Source organism: Alexandromys fortis, unplaced genomic scaffold, assembly GCF_014885135.2.
Source record: "Alexandromys fortis isolate MF-2015 unplaced genomic scaffold, M_Fortis_MF-2015_v1.1 scaffold_30, whole genome shotgun sequence".
Classification (NCBI taxonomy): Eukaryota; Metazoa; Chordata; class Mammalia; order Rodentia; family Cricetidae; genus Alexandromys; species Alexandromys fortis.
The window spans coordinates 10,829,337-10,855,029 of record NW_026067922.1 but is presented as its reverse complement, the minus strand read 5'-3'; the positions used below and the strand labels follow the sequence as shown (position 1 = coordinate 10,855,029).

General features: G+C 50.0%; 1 protein-coding gene across 4 annotated transcripts in view; it reads left to right on the top strand.

Moving 5' to 3' along the window:
- Lpin1 (lipin 1) overlaps positions 1–25,693 on the top strand; it is a 122,240-nt gene that overhangs the window by 35,760 nt on the left and 60,787 nt on the right. The window contains exon 1 of one of the 4 annotated variants that reach the window (XM_050141818.1): positions 20,931–21,033. The exons of the other annotated variants lie outside the window; for them this stretch is intronic. The gene's annotated coding sequence lies outside the window, so the exon portion shown is untranslated. Of the gene's footprint in view, positions 1–20,930; positions 21,034–25,693 lie in introns of those variants that run through there. 4 annotated transcript variants of the gene reach the window in all.

Sequence of the window (25,693 nt, the reverse complement as noted above, 5' to 3'; positions counted from 1 at the left end):
CCGCACCTTAAGCCAGCCCTCTTGTCAATAACTTCGGAAGAACAAGAGTAGGCAGAACTCACTGCCCTTTAGCCAAGGGGGAGCAGATAAACTTCTGTGGGCCCCCACATATTCAGTCAAGATGGAACAGACACATGTCGGTGGGCCCCCACAGTGTGTAAGAGGAGAGGAAGTGAGCCAGGTATGCGTATGTCCGTTCTTTCTCTGATCCTGGTGGTGGATGTGTGGAGTTGTGTCAGGTCCCTGCCCCGACTTTCCCACAGTGATGGACTGCCAGCTGAGACTGTGAGCAGCAGCAAGCACCTTCTCTTCTGGGTTGCTTTCGTCAGAGTGTTTTATTACAATCACAGGCACGAAACTAGGAAGCAGGCGAAGACGCCCCTCTTGTTTCCAATGCTGATTTTTTTAAATTCTAAAAACTTGCGTTTTGCACTGGCTCGAGTCATCAGGGAGGATGCAGCCTCAATTCAGAAAACACCTCCATGAGATTGGGATTCTTAGTGATTGGTATGGGAGGGCCCAGCCCATGGTGTGTGGAGCCACCCCCCCTGGGTTGGTGGTCCTGGGTGCTATAAAAAAGCAGGCTGAGCAAGCCATGGGGAGCAAGCCAATAAGCAGCACCTATCTATGGCCTCTACATCAGCTCCTGCCTCCAGGTCCCCCCCCCCCCCGACTTGAGTTTCTGTTCTGACTTCCTTTGATGAGGAACAGTGCTGCAGAAGAGTAAGCCGAATAAACCCTTTCCTCCCCAAGATACTTTGGTCACTGTGTTCCATCGCAGCAAATGTCACCCTGGGATGCTCCTTTTGAAGTGAAGGGAACACAACACATGTTGGCTGTCCTGCTACTTCCTACTCTGTGGCTTTTTCTCCTTGCCAGGCATTGTGAGTGGAGTCCTCTCAGGTATCTGCTGATAGCCACGTGCTCTTATCTAGACACACACTGTGTGGCTTTCATATCCAGTTGCTGTTCTTCCTTAATACCGGTTTGTGGGGGTGTTGATTAGCGACGGGCACTAGCACAGTCATTACAACAATAACCTATTTAATTACAGCCTCACACGGCACAGAACTTTCAACTGAGTGACAACTCAGGATGCTGTCTGTTTCTGGTTATAGCTCTCCACTCCACTCATCTCTCCTCCCACCCCAGGGAGCACCTTGTTCTGGACTCTAACCACTTGCTGTCTCTTGCCAGAGGCCTGGGGCTCTCTTTGGTCTTAACTTCTTGAAAGCGGAACCATGTCTTATCTGCTCCCTGGCCACTGGGCCTGGCATGCTGCAACCACCAGGATGGCCTCTCACAAGGGTGGTGACACCTTCCATACCAGGGCAGGACTCATTTGTTAATTTTTAGTGTGGCAACCATATTTTTCAAACTAGCTTTGTTTGTAATTATGACGGGCCTATTTGTAACCAGGCATAACACTCTATGATGTAATAACTAGGCATTCGTTTAGCAGGAATTTGTTGAGCCCCGAGTGCAGGCACGGTGTTAGATATGTAAAGATCAGCCGTCTGTATCCTCTTGCTGTAGCTGCCCACTGGTTCACAGGGGCCAAGCGTGCAAATGGAACAGTACATGTGGAGTTGAGACGTGCAGCCTGGTGCCGGTCTCTAACAGTCCCGACAGAGTTGTCTGGGGGTGCAGGTAGTGATGCTTAAGGTTGAAGAAGGCTAAAGAGGGAGGCGACTCTGTCCAGGGACAGCCAGGCTTTTGGTTTCGAATGAGGGGATTTATTAAGTATAAAGTGAGCAAAGGCAAAAGAGCAAACAGCAAGGAGCAGACAGATGGAAGTAACATCCGATCAGGGGGCTCATGACATTTGGCAGAGGTGACTGGGGATGGTTTACTGAAGAAGTCACGAGCGAGGTCCCGACTGGAAATTCCTAGGCAGAGTGGGGTGGGCTTCCTGTGGGTGAGCTTCCACCTTCTGGTTCCCACTGTGGGCATTTTTACACCTCAAGATAAACATGGTGACCTTAGTCAGATGGCCGTACCTACCAGGTGTTCTCAAGAATGCGATGCTGTTTAACACACTCAGCTGTTGGCTTGTCCCCTACTTCCCTGTTCCAGGACCAGGGCACCTGTCTGTTGGCAGAGAATTCCTTTCCAAGTCTTCCCAGGTTTTATATGGATTTAGCTAGTACATGTTGGAGTGCCAATTTGTAGGTGTGTGTGGGGGCATTTGTTCATTCCTGGTTGTCCAGAACTGAAATAATCACACAGAAACTATATTATTTACAACATTGCTTGGCCTTTTAGCCTATGCATATTTCTAGCTCACTATTATATCTTAAATTAACCCACTTCTTTTATTTTATATTTTACCATGAGGCTTGTGGCCTACCGGCAAGGTTCTGACTGGTGGCTTGCATCTTTCTCCTCTGGCAGCTCCATGGCCTCTCACTGACTCTGCCTACTTTCTCCCAGAATTCACTTTAGTTTTTCTGCCTAGCTCTATTCTCCCCTATTACAGGCCAAAGCAGTTTCTTTATTCATTAACCAATAAAAGCAACAGAAATACAGAAGGACCTCCTACACCACCTGTCCCAAGACAGGATATCTTAGAGGACACTTGATAAAAACACGCTCAAGTCTGAGACAAGGAGGGGCCTCCTCATCCACAGAGCCTGCTTTCACCGAGTACAAATGTGTGACAGTTTACCAACGTCATTGATGCTATGGGGGTGGAGCGTGGACAAAGGCATGAAGGGGTCGTGGCAAGAAGGGATCTGATGGGTGTGAGGAATGAAAATGACCCAGGAGGGCTTGAGCCTAGAACTGGTGGTGAAGTGATGAAGTCAGAGACATGGCGGCTTCTGCCTGTTGGCCAGACCTTTGATGAAGACGTACTATGTCTCTCTGAGCCATGTGTTCTCTTGGAGTTGTGTAGCTCTGGGGCTCCTGACTGTAGCAGGATGGAGCTGGTTCGTATGGAGACATGACAGACAAAGCAAACATAAGAGAGGAGGAGACATCAGAGGGAGTGTTCTAATGAAAGACTCAAACTCTCATCGGCTCGCCCATTGCTTCCTCAGGGAGAGAGGCAAGAGGGGAAGGAATCGGAAGGAGTGCTATCTATTGTAAAATTATAGGGAGTTTATGTGAATTCCATCTTCTGAAGTGGCCCTAACACCCTTTCGGGGGGGGGGGTAAGAGCCTGGAAGCTGACGGTTGCTGGGGAGGACATGCGTCTTGAGGTGAGCTTACAGGCTGGGCCATCCCGTGAGGTCCCAGCACAAGCAAGTACATCCAAGCTTCTTAGGGAAGCTCTGAGTCACAACTGCAACACTGGATGTGGGAGTCACAAGCACTTGACAATGCAAGGCTTTTGAACTTGCGACTACCAGAAATTAATTTAAAAGAGCAAATGTGGGTCGAACCCAGGGTGTTTATGGGCATCACGTGACTTCACTGTAGCCTGGGTTCTGCGCTCACAACGTGTGTGTGCGTGGCATTGTGTGTGCTGCCACCCGAAGCAGGTTCAACCCATACAGCCTGAAACACCTCAGCTCCGGTGCACGGTTGTGGTCTTGTGAATTGCAGCGCTTTTCACTGTATGTACAAATTTTTCTGCCATCGTGCTAATAAAACATAATGGCTTAATTACAGAAAACAAAGATTTTCAATATTTTCTACTGTTAGTTCTTGGCATGTAAATATCAAATTAGCATGTCATTAGCCGAACAAGCACATGCATTTCATTAGTATTCAAATTTGCTACTGTCTTTAATTATTAAATTATATGTGTGCCAGACTATTATTTTAAAGATTTACTTATTTTATGCATATGAGTGTTTTGCCTATACTTATAAAGGTGTACCGTATGCATACTGTGCCCATAGAGGGCCAGAGGAGGCATCTGGTCCTCTGGAAATAGAGTCAGACAATTGTGAGCCACCATGTGGGTGCTCAGAACTGAACCCAAGTCCTTTGCAAGAACAGCCAGGGCTCTTAATCACTGATCCATCTCTTTAGCCCCCAAAGGACTGTATTAATAATTTTTCCAAGTTATTAGAAGAAATTGTGTAAGCTATATACCTGTTTTATATACTTATACACCCAGGGTCCCAACAATCTTTCTTGACTGTAAAGCTGTCATGGGTGGAAGATTAAGAAGCCCTGATTTAGATGATAGGCCAGAGGAAGAAGATGCTAGACAATTCTGTTTATTGTTGTTTTCTAGTAGGGAACCTCAAGTTATATGCAGGGTCATCTGGCAATGCCAGAGAACAAACTAGAACCCAGTTCTCTGGTTCTGCTGACTCTGTCTCATCAGGACACCCTGTACTCTAGCAAGTTCTGAGATCTTTCATTTGTTTTTTGTTCACTGCATCTGACTTGCAGGGGTGGGGGTTGGAAGTACAAAATAAAACAAAGCAGATTTGACTGGGTCCCAGGACAGACTCGGTGTGGTGATCTGGGTCCCAGGACAGACTCAGTGTGCTGATCTGGGTCCCAGGACAGACTCGGTGTGGTGATCCTGTCATTTCTGTCCCTCTCGGGACTTGGGGAGCCGGCAAGTGGGGCGTGTGGTCTAGCTCAAGGGCAAGCGTGGAACTCTGAGCTTCCAGAGCGAGTTTTCTAGCCCCCTCCAGACACATGGGTGAAGCCCTGGTCCCCTCTTAATGAACATCCAGCTTCCCCACGTTCAGATCATCCTTGATGGGGACCGCAGGAGAGGAAAAGCCACTAAAGCCCACTGAGGCCCAGCAAGGTAGAAATCATAGGCTCCAGAAGCGGGCTCTACTCTGTCTGCCTCCTCCAGCTCCACCCGTGATCTTCTCAGATGAGGAGCAAGACAACTCCCCCACGGACTTCTCAGACTTCTTTTGCAAAGGACAGAGCAGCTCACTTTGGAAGGCAGAAGAGAGAAGGGGGGGTGGGGCGTGAGAGGGAGACAGAGAGGGAGAGGGAGAGAGAGATCTCTTAGTTCAGTCCTGACTCCTTTAAGTGACCACAAATCCACACTTCCAGGTCTTTTGGATTTTTTTTTTTAACGAACACTACCTGTCTCTTGTACGCCAGCCTAGGCATTAGTTGTCCGTTTCTCCATTTCCTGCCTCCACACTGGGTTCTCTTCTGTAGGCTAAATGCCTTTGTCCTGTGCTTAGAGATGACTTCTGGTCCCTTTTGCCACTGGGCTATGCTCTTCCAAACAAGTGAGCCAGCCTCCTCGGGACTGCAGTGTAACAGCCACAGTGAGTGTGCTCTGCCCTCGGGCGGGCGGGTGAGGACCAGCAAAGGACACTTTCTTTGTGTCATGTGGCCACTCCTGTCATCCTTCCCGCCACTCAGCAGGAGAATCAGGAGGATTTCAAGGCTAATTGGCGCAGGAGCACCTGTAACACGACTTCTCATTGGTCTTAATCATAAAAACTCAAAGTCAGATATTAGTGGGTGAAAGCTGAGAGATCAGAGAGGCAGAGCAGCTGGTCACCAGAGAGTTCTTATCTTACCTCTGCCAGTACCCAGACCAAAGGGGCGATCCTGTCCTCAGACTGCCTACACTGCACTGCTCCTCAGACTTCCCTGAACGCCCCTCTTCTTCCGCCTTATATTCCTCTCTCCACCCAGCCACATCACTCCTGCCTCCACCTCCCTAGTGCTGGGATTAAAGGTGTGGGATCCCAAGTGCTGGGATCGCCCTTGTGTGAGCTCTGTTTCTTCTTCAGACAGATTCAGTCTGGTGTAGCCCAGGGTGGCCTTGAACTAACAGAGGTCCACCTGCCTGTGTAATCCTGAGTCCTGGGATTAAGGGTGTGTGCCACCACTCCCTGGCCTCTAGTGGTTTAGCTCTGTACTCTGATCTTTGGGCAAATTTTATTTGTTAAAACACAAAATGTTGGACTGTAGAGTCCAAACACCGAGGAGGTAGAGTCCAAACACCGAGGAGGAGTCGCCCCCAGAGACCACCTCACACACCACAGCCAATGCAAAAGCATGAGGATTTTATTAATTCTGTCATGACAGGGTCCCTCAGCATTCAGGAAGCCAAGAGACCCTGAATAGCTGGCACAGGCTACTTTTAAAGGAGAAGGCCACAGAAGCAAGGGGGGGGGGGTTGTTCTTTGACTATTATGATTGGCTTATTTAAAAGGGTTATTACCAATAATTGGCTGGAGAGCTGTTGCCAGATCAGATGAGGGAAGAGGTCATTTTGACCCCGTTTCCCAGGGGACTGAATCAAAACATACGTATATGGGTAATTGTTCAGGAACTGAGTACGTGCGAGTGTAGCTGTTAGGTCCTTGGTTTTCACGGGAGGAGGGGAAGCACTATGGCACGGAGGCTGAGAGGATTCAGAATTGTCAGAAATGGCTTCAGAATTGTCTTAAAGTCTTACAAAACAAAGTATTACTACAACCGCCAACCAAAAACCAGGTGGGCCAGGTCAGACAGGTTCTGCGCACAGTCAGTCTCTGTGCATAGTCAGGTTGTGTCCATCGTTTCCAGATTACCTTCTGCTGTGGAACATTCCACACCAGGCAGCTAATCATGACTTGACATCTCCACATAACGGTGGCAAAAAAGGAGCCAATGTGTGTCTTAACTTTCAGTGAAAAGCCTGGGAACCTAGAGTGACACCCTGGCCGACTTCTGACACTTGTGAGGTAGCACGGCCACCGTTTAAGGGTCTCCATTCTGTTTAATAGTTCTCCACCTTTACAGCCATTCAAAACCTTTGGTTTGTAGTGAACTGGACAGTGACACAGTGCTTGTATTCTGTTGTTCTTCATGGCTCTCTGGGTTTAGGCATTTCTCTTCTTAAATGTGTGCGTGCGTGCGTGCGTGTGTGTGTGTGTGTGTGTGTGTGTGTGTGTGTCCATGCACACATGTGGGTAGTCTGTGTGTGTCACACTCGTGTGTGTGGAGGTTAAATGACAACCTCCGATACCGTATTCAGGAAAGCTGTCTACCCTCCTTTGGGACAGTCTCTCAGTGACTTGGAACTTACCAATTAGGCTAGATTTGTTTGGCCAGTGTGCCCAGGGTTCCTCCTGTCCTCACCATTCTGAGATTACAAATTCATGATATCATACCCTGCGTTTTTTTTTTTTCTTTTTTCAAAGGTGAATGCAAGGCAAGCTAGTCACTGACCGAGTTATCTCCCCAGCCCCTGCTTTCGGCATTTCTGAGAGCTGACGTTTCCTGGAACTAATGCTTTTTTTTTTTTAATTATTCAACATCCATTATAAGAATCCCAATATGACATGTGCTAAAAACCAGCTGCTCATGCACTGTAAAGAAAAGTGCGAGGGAGCCGCCCCCCCTTCCTTCCTTGATATTTTCCGCTCGTTGAATGCCACTTTCTGGATTCTGGGTTCTATAATTCCAAAAGCTGCTGAGAATTCCAATTCCATAGAAGGACTGGGACCCAACCCTCTGCCTCTCGCGTTGCCCAGGTGAATCCTCCGAAGCATTTCCTTTAGACCCCCACTTACCGCTTTCTTCCAAGCTCCATCAGATACTGACGTCACAACCCCAGTGATGACATCATAATCCCGACATTCAGCAATGAACCTGGAGCCCTGGCGGAGAGTGGTCATGAAAGGAAGCTGGAGAGGGGGAGGCGATAAGTGGGGGGTAGTGGGGGAGGGAGGATGGGGAGGAAAGAACATGAACAGGGAGGCTTGGGGAGCCAGACATGCCCACCCTAACCACAACCTCAGAGGGTCACGGTAGCAGACCGATAGCTACAGGGCAGAGAGAAAGGAAAAAAAAAAAAAGACCAATCTGCCACCGGGCTACTGAAGAACTCACCAGCAAGGAGCTTTGAGTGAAGTTGATGGAAGACAAATGGGGTCATCACAGCCTCTTCTCCAGGAGTGGGAGGACAAGCTTTCTTCAGGCAACTAAGGTACAGGGCACCAGGGAGGGGGGGGGGGTAATGAGGCTTCAGTGGCTTTTTTTGATTTTATTTGTGTGTGGTGATAATGTGTATGTGGTGTGTATATGGTGGTATAAATATGTATATATGCACTTGTGTGCTGAGGTGTAGGTGCCTCTGGGCTGGAACAGAGCCGAATGGGGCTACTGGGTGTCTTACTCTAGAACTCCTACCTCATTCCCTCGCGAAAGGGCCTCCCTGAATCTGGAGCTAGGTCGGCAGTCAGAAAGCCCCAGAGAGCCCCCTGCCACACCCCAGATCTCCTCCACTAGAGTTGGGGGATATAGATGTCAGTACAGACACGCTTGACTTTTTACAGGGGTGCTGGGGATTTGAACTCAGGTCCTCTTGCTTGCACATCAAGCACTTTGATGTACAGAGCCATCTCCCTAGGCGTTCAGTAGCTCTTTGGATGTCATCGTCATCTCTCCCACTGGCTTCTTAAACATGGACTTAAGAGGACAACAGGTAAGATAATTTGAGGAAACTAAAAACTCTGCATGGAGACTTTTGGAGCCTCTCATTTCATACCAGTTAATTGGTCTTCTCTGGACTTTTAATATAGGTCTCTCCACCTTTTTATTCTCTTTCTTCTCTACCCTTGCATAGTTCAGATCCCAAAGGCATGCCTGCAGCGCATAGTTAGAGCTCCTTAGGTCACCCGAGGCACCCTGGGAAGATGTTGATGCTCACTGATTTGGGAGAGTTAGTTCTTCTGGGACTGGGTTGTTGTAAAGCAAGGACAGCCCGTGTCTGTGTGCCAGTACTTCTTTCTGACCCTTCTCTGACCCAGCCAAGGAGGCCATTGATGGATGCTGAATCGAAGGGGCCATCTTTTCTGGCTTCCAGTCTCCAAAACTGAGACCCGTATGAATTCCTTAAATTTATCAAGCACCAGCCTCGGGTATTCTGCTTAAACAACAGAAAACAGGATCTATGTCTTGTGGCAAAATGTACTCTGGTGAAATATAACTTTTGAGGAATATATACCTTATATATTCTCTTAAGATATAGTCAAAGAAATACAAAAGACAAGTTAATGTTCTGCTTATGCAGAACTTGAATTTCAAAGCTAACTGTTTCAAAGAATGAGGTGTGTGTGTGTGTGTGTGTGTGTGTGTGTGTGTGTTGCATACAGGAGTCAACCCCAATCTTGTAGGCCTCTCTGATCAATATTTCAGTATGTACTGGGAAGGAAAATAGACACTACACACTATGGTGGTTTGAATGAGAAAAGTCCCCCCCCCCAGTCTTATATATCTGATTGTCTGGTTCCCATTGGTGAACTGTCTGGGAAGGATTAGGAGGTGTGGTCTTGTTGGAAGAGGTGGGCTACTTGGGATGGGCTTTGAGGTTTCAAAAGCCCATGGTAGGTCCAGTCTCCCTCTTTCTGCCTCCAAGCGGTAGATCAGATGTAAGCTCTCAGTTCCTGCTCCAGCACCCGCCTGCCTGCCTATCTGCTGTTATGCTCCCCACCATGATGCTCACAGACTCGCCCTCTGAAACCGTAAGCAAGACCCCCACTAAATGCTTCCATTCTAAGCTGCCTCGGTCTTGGTGTCTTGCGACAGCAATAGAACACCCAGTAAGACAGGTGCTTGTGAGTGAGAGCCGAGAGTGCCTGTGACATCCCGCTCCTCCACTTTATCCTCAAGGACGTCACGCCATAGCCTCGAATTCTCCATCAAAATTCTGACCCACCTTCTTTCAGATCCACAGTCCTGAGAGTCATCTTGGCAGGGTCCCTGTGGGATGTCCTCTGGGTTTCCGGGAGTCTGACAGAGCTGTCTTTTAAGCTCTGTAGAAAACTGTTTCCAAACAAAATTTCAGTCAGTTGGTTTTCCTCTGTGTTGCTGGATTTCCAGGGAACTTTGAACACCTCACATAGACCAGAGCCTCACAGCTGTTCAGACGACTCTGGCTTTCATGCGGCAATACATATGTGTATAGATTCAATCACACACGCACACACGTGCACACATACATATTCGCATATGGGATTGGCCTACAGAATCACCAATCAGGACTCTCCCTCCCCCACTGTAACTGAACTTTGTGTCACTCTCTAGTTGCGATTTCTTTCCAAGGGCACAGCCTGTGTGACGCTCCTTAGAATGCAAGAGGACAGGGGTGACCTCCGTAAGGTATGATTAAACCGGAGTTCAGGTATCTCTAGGCCGAAGTCTCACATCTGATAAGAGGCAGGGCAGGGACGTAAGGCCGGCTTCTCTGATTTTTAAATCTTTTGTTCTTTCCTATACAGTGCTCACCAATTGTGAAAAGGCAAAAGACCTTGTGTGTGTGTGTGTGTGTGTGTGTGTGTGTGTGTGTCCACGAATTAAAGGAGAGTAGCCGAAGTACTGAGCTCCAACTCCCCCCACTCCAATGTGGAAGACAAGGATAGTCCTAATGTTGACCTCTGGCCTCTGCACTCATGTTCCTGCATACACACATGTGCACGCATACTCACATGCGTGCGCGCGCACACACACTCACACACATACAGACACACACACACACACACCAGCCTCTCAAAGGGATATGGAAAGAATTTTTGAACAGTAGCCTTAAACACCTCAAGGAAATCAGGGAAAGCAGTCTCTATCGCTTCTTGCACCGGGATAAGCGGAGGTCAGAATGCTGAGCTCCCACTTGAAAGCGCCATTCACAAAACAGAAGGGTGGAAGGGTGGAGACAGCAGCCAGAAGGCCGAGAAAGTGTTCCCAGACTGCGACGTAGAGGATAATGTTTGCCTAGCGCTTTTGTCTCTTCTTTCATGTTTATGGTACGTTGTTTGTATACGACATTGATACTGTGCTTTATGTTCATTAAGTCTGATGAGCTTTGCCCGTGGGCCCAGCACACAGCCGACCCTGTGAGGATGGGGAAACAGCAAGAAGAAATTCTCTCCCCCCCTCAACCCCAAGTTCTAGGTCAACCGTGGCAGGTGTCCGGGCAGCAAGCTGGCAGCCACGGAGTATGCAGGTGATTTGGGGACTCTTATTGCTCGTTGGCAGCCACCATCCCTTTACAGTTTCCTTGTTGCTTCTTTAGAGATGCGTCACGATTCTGTGCCTGGACTTTGTAGATTTTTATCTTGAGCGGTGCAAAGGTTGATCCCCTGAACCACCTCCCAGCAGCTGAACAATTATTCGGGGGTTGGCTCGAGTGTCTTATGGCCGCAGATGGGCTGCACAGTAACCTGGTTTTCCCTGGAAGGCAGCTTCCCTCAATGAGGCCAGAGGATGGCGGCTCACTGGCTCACACCCAGGCTGTGGCTCAGGTTGCCCGGCTTGCTGGCCAGCTCTGAGGAAGGACCAAGTGACAGACCCCAGCAATGCCTTCTGGACAGAGTTGGCTTTATTTACTAAAATCAGCTTCTTTTCCGGTCCATTTAATGAATTGTTAAGTCATTGTTCCAGATTTTAAGGATGAAAACCATAAACTAGTTGGTTGAACATCAGAAATTCATTTCTCACCATTCCAGAGGCTGGAAGTCCAAGATGAGGGAGCCAGCATGGTGTGGTTCTGGTGAGGGGCTGGCTTCCTCTGGTCTCAGAAGAGCTCTAAGCTAACCCCCCCCTTGACTTTAGCTAGCCCTAAACATCTCCTGAGCCCTGCCTCCTGGTACGGTCATATCATGGGGGAGCGTGTCAATGCGTTAATTTGGAGAAGTATAAAAATCCAGGTAACAGCAGATACTTCTTTCCATTGCGGCTAAAAAAATTACTCCATTTTTTTCTTCTATGCCCACAGAGGTCAGCCAAGGGTCTCAGATCTCTGAGGTGCTAGGAGGGGCAGCTCTTAACGGCTGAGCCATCTCTTCAGGTCCTGCTCTAGAGTGAGTTTATCTAGGGCTAGGGACATAGCTGAAATGGTAGAACACTTGCCTAGCATGCACAAAGCTACAGGTTTGCTCTTCCAAATTATTTATTGGATAAAACTGGGTGTAGTGGTCCATGGCTTGGCTACATAGCAAGCTGGAGGCTAGTTTAGGCTATATGAGTCCCTCCCTGTCTTAACTAAACAGAAAAATGAATAGGTTGGCCTGGTATATATTTGATAGGGCTTTGGCAACCATTAAATTTTAGAAATACCAGTTGTAGGCATTGCCTCAAGTCCACAAGAGAAGGAACAAGGGCCGGGATGAGGCCTCTTTCCACTTGCTCTGCAACCTTGCAGACCTGTGTACTGCCTTGGCTAACACCTGCTGTGATTGGCTGATACACTTGCCTTTCAAGGTAGTCTGAGAGGGGAAAGTGGGGAAGGCAGAAGCCAGCAGAGCTAGAAGCCCACATTCTGCTCTGAAGTGTATCTCAAAGGACAGCAATGCAGATGCCTTACTGGGTCCAGAAGGCCTAGAATGACCCAGGAGGGAACGCGGCAACATCTGACTGGAGGCAAGAATGCGGAATTCCTCCGTAGCTTCATTCCGGGGCTCACTGCCGCTACCAGGAAAGGCCACTTAGGGCACTCACAGGGCATTGGGACAAACTTACCCCACTGCCTTGAACAGCCAGAGAAAGGGACAGATGTTGGAAACAGCAGTTTTTGGAGGCCAGGGCATGGGAAAAGGTAGGTAAATAGATTTTAGCAGATGGCTTGCTGTTCTTCCAGAGATCGGGGGCTTGATTCCCATCACCCACGTTGGGTGGCTCAGAACTCCAGCTCCAATGCATCTAGTGACTTCTTTTGGCCTCCTTGGGAATTTGCACACATATACCACACCAAGCACGTGCTCACGCGCGCATGTGCACAGACACAGACACACACACCCCTTTAAACAGATGCGTACAAGCTCAGAGGGGAAGCGGTGCCCTAAATAGTGCCAAAGGCTCCCCAGGAAAGAGAGTTTGGAGTTGATGGAGCTAGAATTTGCAGGGCAGAGTGCAGAGAGGAAGGAACCCCGAGAGGTCAACAGAGGGGCTCCCTTATGTTTTGTCTGAGCCTCAGTTGATACATGACTGTTAAAGCTTTTTCTGGTTGGAACAGTCTTCAGAGATGACTCACGCCTGGGATAATCTGGGCTGGTGGCAACTTCATAACAGCTCGCAGATTCTTTGGAGATCTTTTCTTTCAATATGAGAAGTCCGGTCCTCCCTCCCTCCCAAGTGTGGCTGGATTTACTCACTCACGAAGTTCTTGGGAACAGATTGTGGAGGTAGGGAGGGTGGTGGTGTGGGTGACTTTAGCAACGAGGTCGTAAAAGGTATTCTGGCTTCCACCTTGCCTTCTCTTAGACTCACCACTCTAGGGGAAGCCACAGCTATGCCACCCAAGTCACCCTATGGAGAAGGTCCCTGGGGAAGAGATCTGAGCTCTTTACCAACAGACAGGAAGCAAACAAGCTCTTTTGGAAGCAGGTCCTAGCCCCAGTCACTGTGACCCTTCCAGAGGTTACAGTTTGATTTCCCAAGATTGCCCTGTAGGGCTGCTCCTTAGATCTTGGTGTTGTCCATTGGCCAACACTGCTAGCTTTGAGGCAGAATCAGGGCTGGAGGATTCCCGACAAAGCAGATCTGTGAGCAGGGGATCAGGAAGGAAGTTCTACAGCATTAGTGACAAATGGGTCCTAGCATGAGGAGCCAGACTTGAAATCATGCCTTAGAAGGATCCAACTCATCTCAAGTGTCTTACTGGCATCTCAGAGTAAAGCTCAAGGAACCTTAAAGGAATGCAACAGAACCTGGCCACCAACAAAGCAAAATGTCCTTGCAAAAACAAACAAACAAATAAACAAACAAACATGGGGTGTTTGAAGAAGCAGGAGCAGCTTTATTGCTGTCTGGAGAGAAATTACTCAGGAATTGTCTTTGCTGTGACCAAACAGCCAGCAGAAGCTGCTGAAAGGAGGGGAGAAGTGTTCTTTGGCTTGGAGCTTGAAAAGGTCTCACCCACCATGGTGGGAAAGGCATCCTTGGGGAATCTGTGGCCATGGGAGCCTGTGGAGGCAACTTACCATAGCTCTGCAGCTTCGGGAAAGAGTTTGTGGAACAGGAAATGGGTAGAATTACAACCCTCAAGTTAGTGCCCCCACTGTTCTATGTCCACCTGGTTAGGTTCTGTGTCCCAGAGGTCCCTCTTGTTGCCATCAGCTGGGAAGCTAGTTTTCAGACACACAAATCCGTGGAGGCTGTTTTTTTCATAGTCAAACCACACGAGCAGACACAGAATCATCAGAGATGGCAGAATAGTAGACAAGTATGCTAAGATCAATTTATTTACTGTTTGTTTGCTTGTCAGGGTTTTTCTGTGTATACACTGCTGCCCAGGAACTCGCTCTGTAGACCAGGCTGGCCTTGAACTCGGGGATGCATCTGCCTCTGCTTCCCAAATGCTAGGATTAAAGGCCTGTGCTACCATGTCTACCATGCTTGGCTAAGATAATTTTTCTTTAAAAAATATGTATGAATGTTTTCCTGCACGGATGTACATATGCCATGTGCATGCCTGGTGCCCATAGAGGCCAGCCAGAAGAGGGTGTCAGATCCCCCCAAACTGGACTTACAGATGGTTGAGCCATCACACTGGGAACCGAACCTGGATCCTCTGCCAGAGCAGCCAGTGCTCTCAACTTCCGAGCATCTCTCCAGCCCCTAAAATAACTCCTCTCAGAGAGCAACTCTGCCACTGTTGACACAAAATGTGAACACGTGGCGTCAGTGAGTGTCCTTCAGGGAAACAAGAGACCATGGGACGCAGGCGGTTTGGGATAGATGAGAGAGGTATGTGGTAGCTGGCTCACGGGCGCTAGATGCTGAGAATCTCCAGTCTGAAAGCAGAGGATCAGGGAGGTCAGTGGGATTGTTCAGTTTTTGGGTAAGAGTAGGGAAACTTGGAGTTCAGATGTTCAAAGGCAGCGGGATGGCAGAAGGAGAGAGAAGAGGAAGAGAAAATGGATTCTACTTCCCTTTGTGTTTGAGTGTGTGCTAACTGGGCGTGTCAACTTGACCCAAGCTAGAGTCATTGGAGAGGAGGGAGCCTCACCTGAAAAAGTGCCTCCATAAGGCTGGGCTGTACGCAGGCCTGTAAGGCATTTACTTAGCAATTGATGAGGGAGGGCCCAGCCTACTGTGGGTGGTGCCATCCCTGGGCTGGTGGTCCTGGGTTCTATAAGAAAGCAGGCTGAGCAAGCCAGTAAGCAGCACCCCTCCATGGCCTCTGCATAGCTCCTGACTCCAGGTTCCTTCCCTGTTTGAGTTCCTGCCCTGACTTCCTTCAGTGATGGACTGTGATGTGGAAGAGTATACCAAAGAAACGCCCCCTCCAGGTTGCTTTGGCCATGGTGTTTCGTGACGGCAATAGTGACAGACCTTCAGTTGAGGGATGCTGACTGCCCACATTGATGGAAAATATTTCTTATTCAGCCCTTTGATTCAGATACCATTCTCTCTCAGAAACACTAACCATGCACCCAGAAAGTAAAAAGAAAAAAAGCCAAAGAAAGGGGGGCTTTACCAGCTATCTAGGTGGTTCTGAACTCAGGTAAGCTGGTTTTTAGAAATAATTAGTGCAAACTCAGCAAGACCCAGGATTGTTTCTCCTAAGAGGGGAGATGATCTTCACTCTACCTTGACTGTGAGCTCAATGCACGGTATGGTCACAGGGCAGAGGCTATGGAGACATCAGTACTGGGCCTGGCAGGCCCAGAGGAGTGACTGAGCTGGCCCCAGAGTTCTGCCTCAATTATGACACCAACTTGCTTGGTGACTCAAGAGTGGGTCTGGCCATGAGCCTGTGGGTATCATGGAGAGAAGATCATTTGCTTAGTAGATGCCTACCTGGTTGGCACCATGTCGGCGTGTCAAGAGTGTTGTTATCTGCTGAGGTGTCCTGACCTGCTGTGAGCTACAGCTTGGGAAAATGAACAGTAGACCTGGTTTCATAAATACTTGTCATTCATCCATCAGCAATATGTTTTTGACCACTGAGTGAGAGCTAAGGCTGGTCCAGCGGCAAGAATTTTACTTGATATCCATGACCAAACACAGTAACTCACGTGACTGCTCCAACATGCTGAGTTGCGGCTGGTCATTCATGATGAATATCCGAGGAAATTGAGGTTAAGTCACACCTGCCTCATAGCTGGACTGGACTTGGAAGTCAGGCCCACAAGATTTTAGCTCCTAGACATCACATACGCACCCAGGTTGCTTATTGCTCCTAGGAGCTGAGGGCAAACATCATGCCCTCAAGGGAGACAGGAGCGTGCTTGTGAGCTTCAGATGAAAGATCAATGACTTCCGTAGGCTGGCTGGGGTCGGTGTGCCAGGGTGTGGGAGGACCACAAATACAGCATACCACTGAGTTGGCCTCTTTCATCCTGGGTCAACAACGCAAGGGCAAGAGACTCATGCCAGCAGGCCTAGCGTGAAAAAGGAGACACGAAACTCCATTGACCTGGACACACTCAGGCTGAAGAAACTGGCGGGAAAGATATAGGGTCAGCGTACTGGACAAGTGCGTGCCGTGTGATCTAATGTCTGTTAACTGCCATATGACTGCTCACCGGCCATGTGACTTCAGCCATGTCTTGGTGCCTTACTTTCCTCATGAAGGGTCTGGGTCAACCAGTGTTGTCTACCCCATAGGCCTTGTTGAAGAAGAAGCATAACATACAACCTAGAAATGGTTCTGGTTGGCAAACGTCTCTAAATGCTAGCCACCGCTGTCTGTACTCTATCACTGTTGGTCACCTCTCTGCCTCTCTCTACAAGGGGAACCCCTTTTGCTTTTAACCTTTACTTTTTGAAGGATTGGCCTGTATCTGTTGTACTCAGTGATAGATTTCACTGAGCTATTTTCTTTAAGCATGTCAAATACTCTGACCACAGTCGCGTTTAACTTTAAACTCTTTAAAGTTTCTCTGAATCTCTGCCCTTGCTGATCTCCTTTCTGGGAAGCTAGCTGGTGTCTTAGCTGGGAAACGGAGACACATCGCTCGCAGGACTGCTGCCCCTCGCGTGTCTGCCTGACAAGGTCACAGGTGACTCAGGAGCCGACTGGGGACTGTTTGGTTTGTCCCTAGGAGCAGTGAGTAGCTTCCCAAGCGGATGCTGACTCCTGTCAGTCTTCCTCCGTTCCTTGGTACCTCTGTGCCTTCTGCTCTCGCCTGGCTCATTGTGATTCTTTCAGGTGACCACGGTGGAAAGGTACGATGGCCCCTCTCTTGCTTTCTTTTGGGGAGAGAGGTATCTTACAGAGTAGCTGTGACTGTCCCTGTCCACCTGAGGCCAGCCACAGCCTCTGTCAGCCCTGGTGCACCTCAGCGTCTCTGCAAAGTCTGTTGGCTATCCCCTATTCTTAGCCCCTCCATCTGGCCTGGATTTGCCTAGATGACTGCCCACACAGGATTCCAAACTGGGTAGAGTCCTCTTGCTTGGAGACTAGGCTTCTAAAACACTTCATCAGCGGACAACCCGCTGGTTGTCCGTGGGTCCATTGCGTCATTGAACACGTGATCACTACTTGAGACTGTGCCCGCTGAGGATAGGTACCCCCGTGTAACCTGGGCACCTACTGCACAGGCCACTGTGCTGATTGGGGTGGGGGGACTGAGGGAATGAGAGGCTGTGGGTCGTGGTTGCTCCTCCGAAAGATGGAACTAGGGAGCCTGGCTACAGTGTGGGTGTGTCCTACAGGTGCTGGCCCTGAGACTCTGTGTGTTGGCTGCAACGTTGTGTGCCTGGATCCCTGGGGAGCTGGAGTGTTGCTTTACTTCCTGGCATGTTGGGGAACGGATTGGAGTAGCAGGGCTCCAAGTTGCCCATTGGCTGCCAAGTAGCAGTTTCTCCTGTATATCTCTGGCCATTTCTTTGTCCTCCAGTAGCACCGCCCTAATTAAGATGGCCTCGTGACCTTCTAAAGTCTTTCTGCCCCTGATGCTTTTGTTCCTGCCCTTTGCCATTCCCGGACAACCTTCTTCCTCCTCTGGCTTTGGAACCAGGGCCTTTTATAACCACTGCCTCCCCTGAAATTCTCCCAGGCAAGCCGTAGTGCCACGGGCTGCATCCTGCCTCTGCTGGCCTTTCTCACCGCTCTGTTCTCTGTCCTCCCAGCCCCTGGTGAGGTGGTACCAGGTGGCAGGGGTGGTGGTGGTGGTGGTGTCCCACCTTACTTCAGAGGCCCTCAGTGTGCGATGAAACTGCCTCATTGTGTTGCTGGATTTGTTGGGGTTCTAGCACCCCGACAAGCTAACCTCTGAGGCCTGTCTTCAACAGGCCAATTAGACAGGTAATCGAAGTGAGAAAGGAAATGTATTCAGCCTGGCTCCATTGAGAAGAGGAGGAGGGAGAGGAAGGAAGCCTCTTCCTGGGAGACTCGTGTCCTCTCTGCTGGACACCAGGCTCAGCTCTTGTCTTTTCCCACTGTGGGAGTTCTAGGGGAATCCTAGTTTCTTGAGATCCACTGTTTCAAAGAGGGCCAGCAGGGTCTCCTTTGGGTACCTTATGGCTGGGGGCCCTCTATTAAGGGCTAGCCTTAGACTCGGAGGAGCCTCCCATTCCCAGAAGCCCTAGACATTGGTACTCTTTTCTTCTGGGACAACACCCGGTGCCAGCTGGAATTCTTCTGGGATTTTGCAGAGCTGACCTCTGGAAGGAGAGGCCAGTCATCTGTCTGCCTATGGTGGTGTGGCTGTGTGGGGGGGTCTCATGTAGAGGACACAGAAGGGGATGCTCCCCCCTCTGCCCACACCTGCCCGGGGATCCTGGGCCAGAATTGTTAGCAGTGGAGCAGTCTGTCAGGAAAGCAGAGCCCAAAGACTTAAAAACAGTTATTATCACTGCTGGAAAGGGAGGAGGTGAGGAGGTGGGTTTCCAGTAAGAAAGGGCCTTTCATTTTCTCATCTGCAGGGCAGGGACCAGTTCATGATGCCTATCTTCTCTGAGGGACCAGGGAGCCGCAGCTATGGGATGGAACATCGGCCAGGTCCTTATGGAATTCCCTCTCCTCAGAGTACTGGGTTTTAGAACTGGAAGTCTAGTCAGTAACAGTGCCCTAAATATAACAGATCCCTTTTCCAGCCTCCAAATGGACCCGTTTCACCAACACCCCCACCCACTTCCTGGATTGTGAAACTGAGTCTGGAATCTAGGATGCTGTGTGGCTCTGTCTGGGTTTGACTACTTCCTCCTCTAAGCAGAGTCATTAGGTTATTTCCCCTCTTCCGATTTGGGCTGAACACAGCAGGTGCAGGGATTGGCTCAGGGGATCACCTCAGCTCTGGGCTGAGTCACCACAGAGCCTCCAGCTAGGTTGCTGACAACACAGCCTGGGGCCCCACCAAGGGGGTTCCAGAAATTGCCAGGGCTAGAGCACCTGGGCTTCCGAAGTTTTCTGACTTAGTGAATGTTTTTGAAAAAAGTGACGTGTGTGTGTGTGTGTGTGTGTGTGTGTGTGTGTGTGTACGAACCAATCCTCAGGTTCATTTGTGGGGGTGGGGTAAGGGCACTTTGGGCTGAATTTTATGTCTTCAGAATCTTCCCTTTAGATCTGAATAATTTAAAAAAATATATATTTTTAAGTGTCCCGTAAAGGGCAGAATGTAGGGCTTGCTTTCTGGAAAGCCTGGAGGGCGGGGGAGGGGTTGGGATGCCTTCATTTTGGGGCCCAGAGCCCCAGGAATTCATGGGCAGTGGTGACTGTCCTTGTGGCTGGTTAAGAATTGCCCCAAGTGCTGGTGCCCTTCCAGACACCTGGCTTGACAGCGCAGCCACTCTTCGGTGCTGATCTCCAGGATGTCCTCACCCTGCCCTTGCCAATCTCCCAGTCCCCCCTCCTCTGCATCCAGAGCTCCTGGGTGGAGCCAGCTCAGCCTGGCTCAGTTCCCCTGTAGGTCTGACTGGACCTCACAAGTGAGCTATTGGACTGGGGCCACAGCTTGGTTGGTAGTGCATAATCCTTGACTTTGATCTCCAACACCTGACATACCCAGTGTAGGGGTGTGCATCTGTGATCTCAGCAGTCTGGAGGCTGAAGGATTAGAAGTTCAAGGTCATCCTTAGATGCGTGGAATTTGAGACCAATTTAGGATACACAAGACTCCCTCCCTCCATATAAGCTAGTCCCCCCCCCCCCAGGTGGAGCAAAGCGCCGTCTCTCTGATCCCCACCTCCTCCCCGGTCTCCTGGAGTGCTGTGAGCAGCCGCCCACTCCTGTTGTACAGCCCCATTAGACAGCGTTACACAGCTCCCTTCTCGGGATAACATCTAAATGACACTCCGACTCCCTCTGTGGCCTACAAGACTTCAGATATGTGTTCTTCTACAGGCTTCTTTCCCGGTCTCTGCAGCCATTCCCTAGAAAGCACCACCTCTCTGGAGGTCTTTATATAAATACATACATACATACAGATATGTATATAATTATATGTGTGCACACACATGTAACTGTATCTATATATATCTTGATGTTTATTAGCTGGGAATGTGGCTCAGTTGGTAGAGCACTTGCCTTGCACACAGAAGCCCTGGGCTCCCTCCACTGCGCGCATAAACTAATCTCAGCATCTGGGAGGTGACAGGCAGATCAGAAGTTCAGGGTCCTCCTGGGCTACATAGGAAGCTTGGGGCCAGCCTGGGACATAGGAGTTCCTGTCTCCAAAGCAAGACTTCAATTTATTGTCCTTTGGGGTCTCAGCAACACTCGAGAGTGGTTTGATCTGACTTGGCTCATTCCACCACCGGGCTTGGCGTCATTTGCTCTTTATTTTTTTCTTGGCTTTGGCTCCCCGGTGGCAAATGTAAGCCAGGAGGGAGGTAGGGTGTAGGGGCCGCTGAGAGTATAGGTTGTTGGCTGGCTCAGGGCACAGCAAGGGGAGGATGAAGTGTAAACAGCAATAAGGTCAAGAAGCGGTCAGGCTGTTGGAGTAGAAGACTTCGGCTCTAGGGAGGAGACTCAGGGTCCCTATGCTCCACAAACCTAAGGCAGACAGTCCAGTCTAAGGAAGGCTGGGGTGGGATGGGGAGGTAGTGGGCCCTGGAAGCATCCCAGCTACACCGCTCCTCTGAAGTCCCCCTGGTGCCGCCCTACAAGCCCCTCCCCCGTTCAGGCCCCGCCCCTCATCGTGCTCCACACTGACAGCAGCTTCAGGCCTAGTGTTTGCATACAAAGGCGGCCCACGCGCGCAGTTCCTCTTGGTGAGTAGCGGCGGGGACGTGGGTCCCATATGATACCCTGAGGCCCATTCTTGGGTTGTGGGGACCCGCTAGGAGGCTATGAGGGCCGCCTCGCATCCCGGGCCTTATCATAGAGCGCACGAGTTTTCAGGGACCCCACGGGGCGGGGGAGCTGGGACCCGGATGAGACCCATCCCGAGGTGCTTATTTAGGATTCAGGCTTTGCCTTCCTGGATACTGAGGTCAGACTGGGAGGTTGACCTCCGTGCCCAAGGGCATACCTCCGCAGGGTGGCGGCGAGCTGGGAACCCTGATTCTCAGGTTACCCTGCAGGCCTCCGCGCTGCTTTGCGGTGTGGTGGTCGCTGGGCCTGCCTCTGCCCCAGCCTGGGCGACAGACCGTTTTGCATGGGGAAGGCCAGGGGAATGTAGAGTGACAAGCGACGCATTGGAAGTCATCTTAAGTAATGGGGCGGGGTGGTTAGAGTCGGGGTGGCTGCCTGCTAATTTGTGTTCCAGTAGTTGCTGCAGACACCCACCCTCCTATGGAAAGGAAACGAAAGCCCTGGGCAGGGCTGGTCTGGGGAGTGGGGGACGCAGTGGCTTCCTACAGGGCTGTGAAGCTGTGGGGAGGGTCAGGTCCTTAGAGGTGTGGATAGCGACCCAGGAGGGTTCAGACATGACCGGCCCACCCCTTGTTTCCATACTGTGTGTTTTATGAATGAAAGCAGTTTAGGGGTGCATAATAATTAAGGCCTGATTAGCACCCTGGCAAGAGAACTTTGCAGTGTCCCCAGAAAGGCTGAAGGATCCCAGTGGGTCTGGTTCCCCTTGTTGACAGAGCTTCCTGTTTGCTGACACAGCTTCTGCTGTCACGGGTTTTGTGTGTGGGTGTTTTTGGCCCTCATCCCTGCTTGTGTAGAGGCTGATGGTTGAGTTGAGAAGCCTGGCTCCTGTGCTTGGTACCGTCTTGGTGGCTGTGCCACCCCATGTGACTTCTTCCCTCTGGAGGTGGCAGTTGCCAGCATTCTTACCATGCTTGTCACTTTGGAACAAGAGTGCTCGTGAAAGGGACATCATGCCTGGTCTTGTTGCCTGGGTGATAACTTGGGGGTCAGATGAGGGAGATGGGATCCTCTGCTGCTGTCTGGAACAGGGAGGTATCTGCTGGAGGGGCTGGGCGAGGCCTTTTGCTTATCTGTTGTGCTCAGGGCTTTGGGCTGGAGAGAGGGAAAGGGTCAGGAGATGGCAGGACAGCTGACCACTGATAGCTGAAAACCAGTGGGCCAGAGATGCAGGACAGCTGACCACTGATAGCTGAAAACCAGTGGGCCAGAGAGGCAGGACAGCTGACCACTGATAGCTGAAAACTAGTGGGCCAGAGAGGCAGGACAGCTGACCACTGATAGCTGAAAACCAGTGGGCCAGAGAGGCAGGCCTGGAGCCTGATTATCAGTTTCCCTATCTAGAGTGAGTGAAAAAAAAAAAAAAAACAAAACCCATAAAACCACGGCTTCATTTACCCGATTATTGCCCAAATGACATGCTTCAGAACAACTTCAGACTGTTTCTGCAAGGGGGAGCTCAGGGGTCCACTGAGGACCCTTTGTAGAGCTGGGCTAGTCCTGGCTAGCTGTCGCTAGCTTCTGGTCCATACCTGAGCTGCCTTGGCTCCCTCCTCCCCCAGCTTAGATTGTGAATCCGTTCTTCCGGGGTCTTCTCCCTCTTCAGGTTCAGGGTCTGAAAGGGACCAGTAATATTATGAATTGATTTTAGCCAGTAAGTAGGTGGAGATGTTTATGGGCATGGGTACTTTGCTCTACGACGGCTAGGCAGGGGTTTGCTGTCCTGTGCCCTAACAGCCCTGGTTTTTGGATCCTTTTGCAAAATAACCAGGAGTGAGTGGTGCAGGCTGGTCCGTGAACCGACTGCACTTGACCATCCTCACATGTGAATTTGGAGCTGTTGTAGCTTGGACTGGCCTGGAACTTGTTATGTATGTAGCCCAGGCTGGTCTTGACCTGTGTTGCCTGGCCTAGCCTGGAACTCAGGCTCATCCTGCCTCAGCCTCCTTCATGGATGCTGGAATCGCAGGCATGTGCTGCCACATCCTGCCTGACACCATGTTTATTATGGAACACGAGTATACCTTTCCAGTACCCCTGTATTCATCTGAATCAGTACTGTTCCCTGCTCTGCCTTTTTTTGTGTGTAGGTACAATCTGAATTCTTTAAATACATGCAAAGTACTCTGCCGTAAGAGACTTAGTACTGTGCCAAGGACCCTTTATGGGCTACTTGCTAGTGCCTCTGGGTGGCAGGTCCTTTTTAAGTCACCCGTCTTCCAGGCCCAGAATGGAGCTGCAGTTCTCTTGGACAGGCAGGGGATATGTGACCATTACAGATGGGCTGGGGCAGGATTGGCGGGGGAGGTGCAAGGATATACAGAGTTCCCTGGAGCAGAGCATTCTTGACCAAGATGTGCAGCTGGCTTGGGGGCCCTCGCAAGTGTGTGAAAAGACACTGGCACTTCCAAGGAGGGCAAAGGTCTTGCGTCCTGCAAGGGAGCTAACTGTTAAGGGCTGAGGTTTCGAGTCCCAACTCAGGGCAGGGTCACAGAGCACAGGGGTCACGTTGTGTCTGTGTGTCTCTTTCCTGTTGGCCAGATCCCGGGTGCTTCTTGGCAGGGACGTGAGGACACTTATTACCTGGGATTATAATAATTCCTTCTTGTTGCCAGAGCTCAGCTCTGAGAAGTCCGAGTGTCACTTAGCTGACCTTCCAGCCAGGCCAGGGACCATGTTCTAATTGTCCCTGCCACTCGGACAACCTTATCAGAAACAGTATTCAAAATTAGTGTTTGTGTGTGTAAGTATGTGTCTGTGTGTCTGTCTGTCTGCATGCCGTAGCGTGACCGTGGAGATCAGAGGACAACTTCAGAGAATCTCTTCTCTGCCCCTACCTCGTGGGTTCCAGGGCTTGAACTGAGGGCCTTAGGCTCGTCGGTCAACACTTGTCCAGGTGAGCTCAAGCCCCTTCACGTCCCTTTTGTGCGGAGTAGCTTTTATTGACACAGAGACCCTGAGACCAAATGTACAGCAGTTTTCAGACCTCGCATTAAAAACTGATGTGAAAGAAATGCTTTTGTGGATGGAAAAGCCAAGGTCAGCCATATACCCACTATGAGTATGGGTATTTATAGCGCCTGCAACTCCCTTCCACTTTTAATAGGCTCACACTATTCCATATTTAATGTGGATGGTCCATAATTTGTCCATCCAGGGTCTCGTTGGTCTTGGAGTGATTTCTGCTTTTCTTCTATCACAGCCAAGTCTACGGCGACTGCCCCCACAAAGATGCTATTGTCTCTGGGTGCTGGTGAGCTGGCTCAGCAGGTAGAGGTGCCTGCTGCCACCCAGAATGGCTGGAGTTTGATTCGTGGAACAAAAGAATAAACTCACTAGTTCTGTGGGAGCAAAGAAGGGCCTCCACTAGTTGCTTCTTTCTGAGGTCACATATATTCTGTGACATGAGCATGCACGTGCCTGTGCGAACACACACGGTAAAAACACAGTCTTCTTTCATCTGTAGAATCAGTTTTTGCCGTGGAATTGCTAGGGTTTGCTGACCTGTGCGAACCATTAGAGCTAGTGTATGGTCTGTGATTCTGCTCTCATTATTGGAGGATTTATGGAATACTTTGATTGGGGACCTTCTGAAAGGCCTTAAAAATTAATCATTTTGTGCATGTGTGTTCAAGGGTGTGTACATGCAAGTGGGAGTGTCTGTGTAGGTATGTATGTGTGCCGGTGGGTATGTCTGTGTGCAAGTATGTGTTTGCAGATGTGTATGCGTGCAGGTGTATGTGTGTAGGTGTGTGCGTGCAGGTGTGTATGTCTTTGTGCAGGTGTGTGTGTATTTGCTGATGTTTGTGCAGGTGTGTGTGCGCAGGTGGGAGTGTCAGTGTAGGTATGGCTGTGCAGTTGTGTATATGTGTGTGCAGGTGGGAGTCTGCGTAGGTATGTGTGCCAAGTGAGTATGTCTCTGTGTGTGTAAGTGTGCTTATGTGTGTATGTGTGCAGGGTACATGTGCACATGTGGGGGCCAGAGGTGGACCTTCCTTAGGTCCATATTACCTTTTGAACTAGACTCTCTAACTGAGTTTGTTGCTACTAGTTGAGTTGGATTGACTGTCCTGGTGAGTCCCAGGGATTTCACAATCCTTCCCAGTCCTTTCCAGTCCTCCCCAGTGGCTCATGCCTGGCTTCTAACGTGGGTGCTGGGATTAAATTCAGGTCCTCAGGCTTTGGAGTCTCTTCCTTTACGGACTGAACCATCCGTCTATTGATTTGTATATCTGTGTGAGTCTGGGATGATGAGTTCCTCAGACAGAACCATCCAGCTTTCCTCTGCTGTCTTGTGAGCTTCTTATGTTACTGTGACAAGTTTTCAATTGTTGCATTAAGGGCGGCAGGGCTGCTTCCCCGACACCCGGCCGCCCACATGGCTAGCTTATGCCCGAAATAATTACACGGAAACTGTATTCTTTCAAACACTGCGTGGCCCGGCTAGTTCCAGCTTCTTCTTGGCTAGCTCTTACATATTGTTCTAACCCATTTCTAATATTCTGTGTAGCCCACGAGCTGGCTTACCAGGGAGGATCTTAACCTGCATCTGTCTGG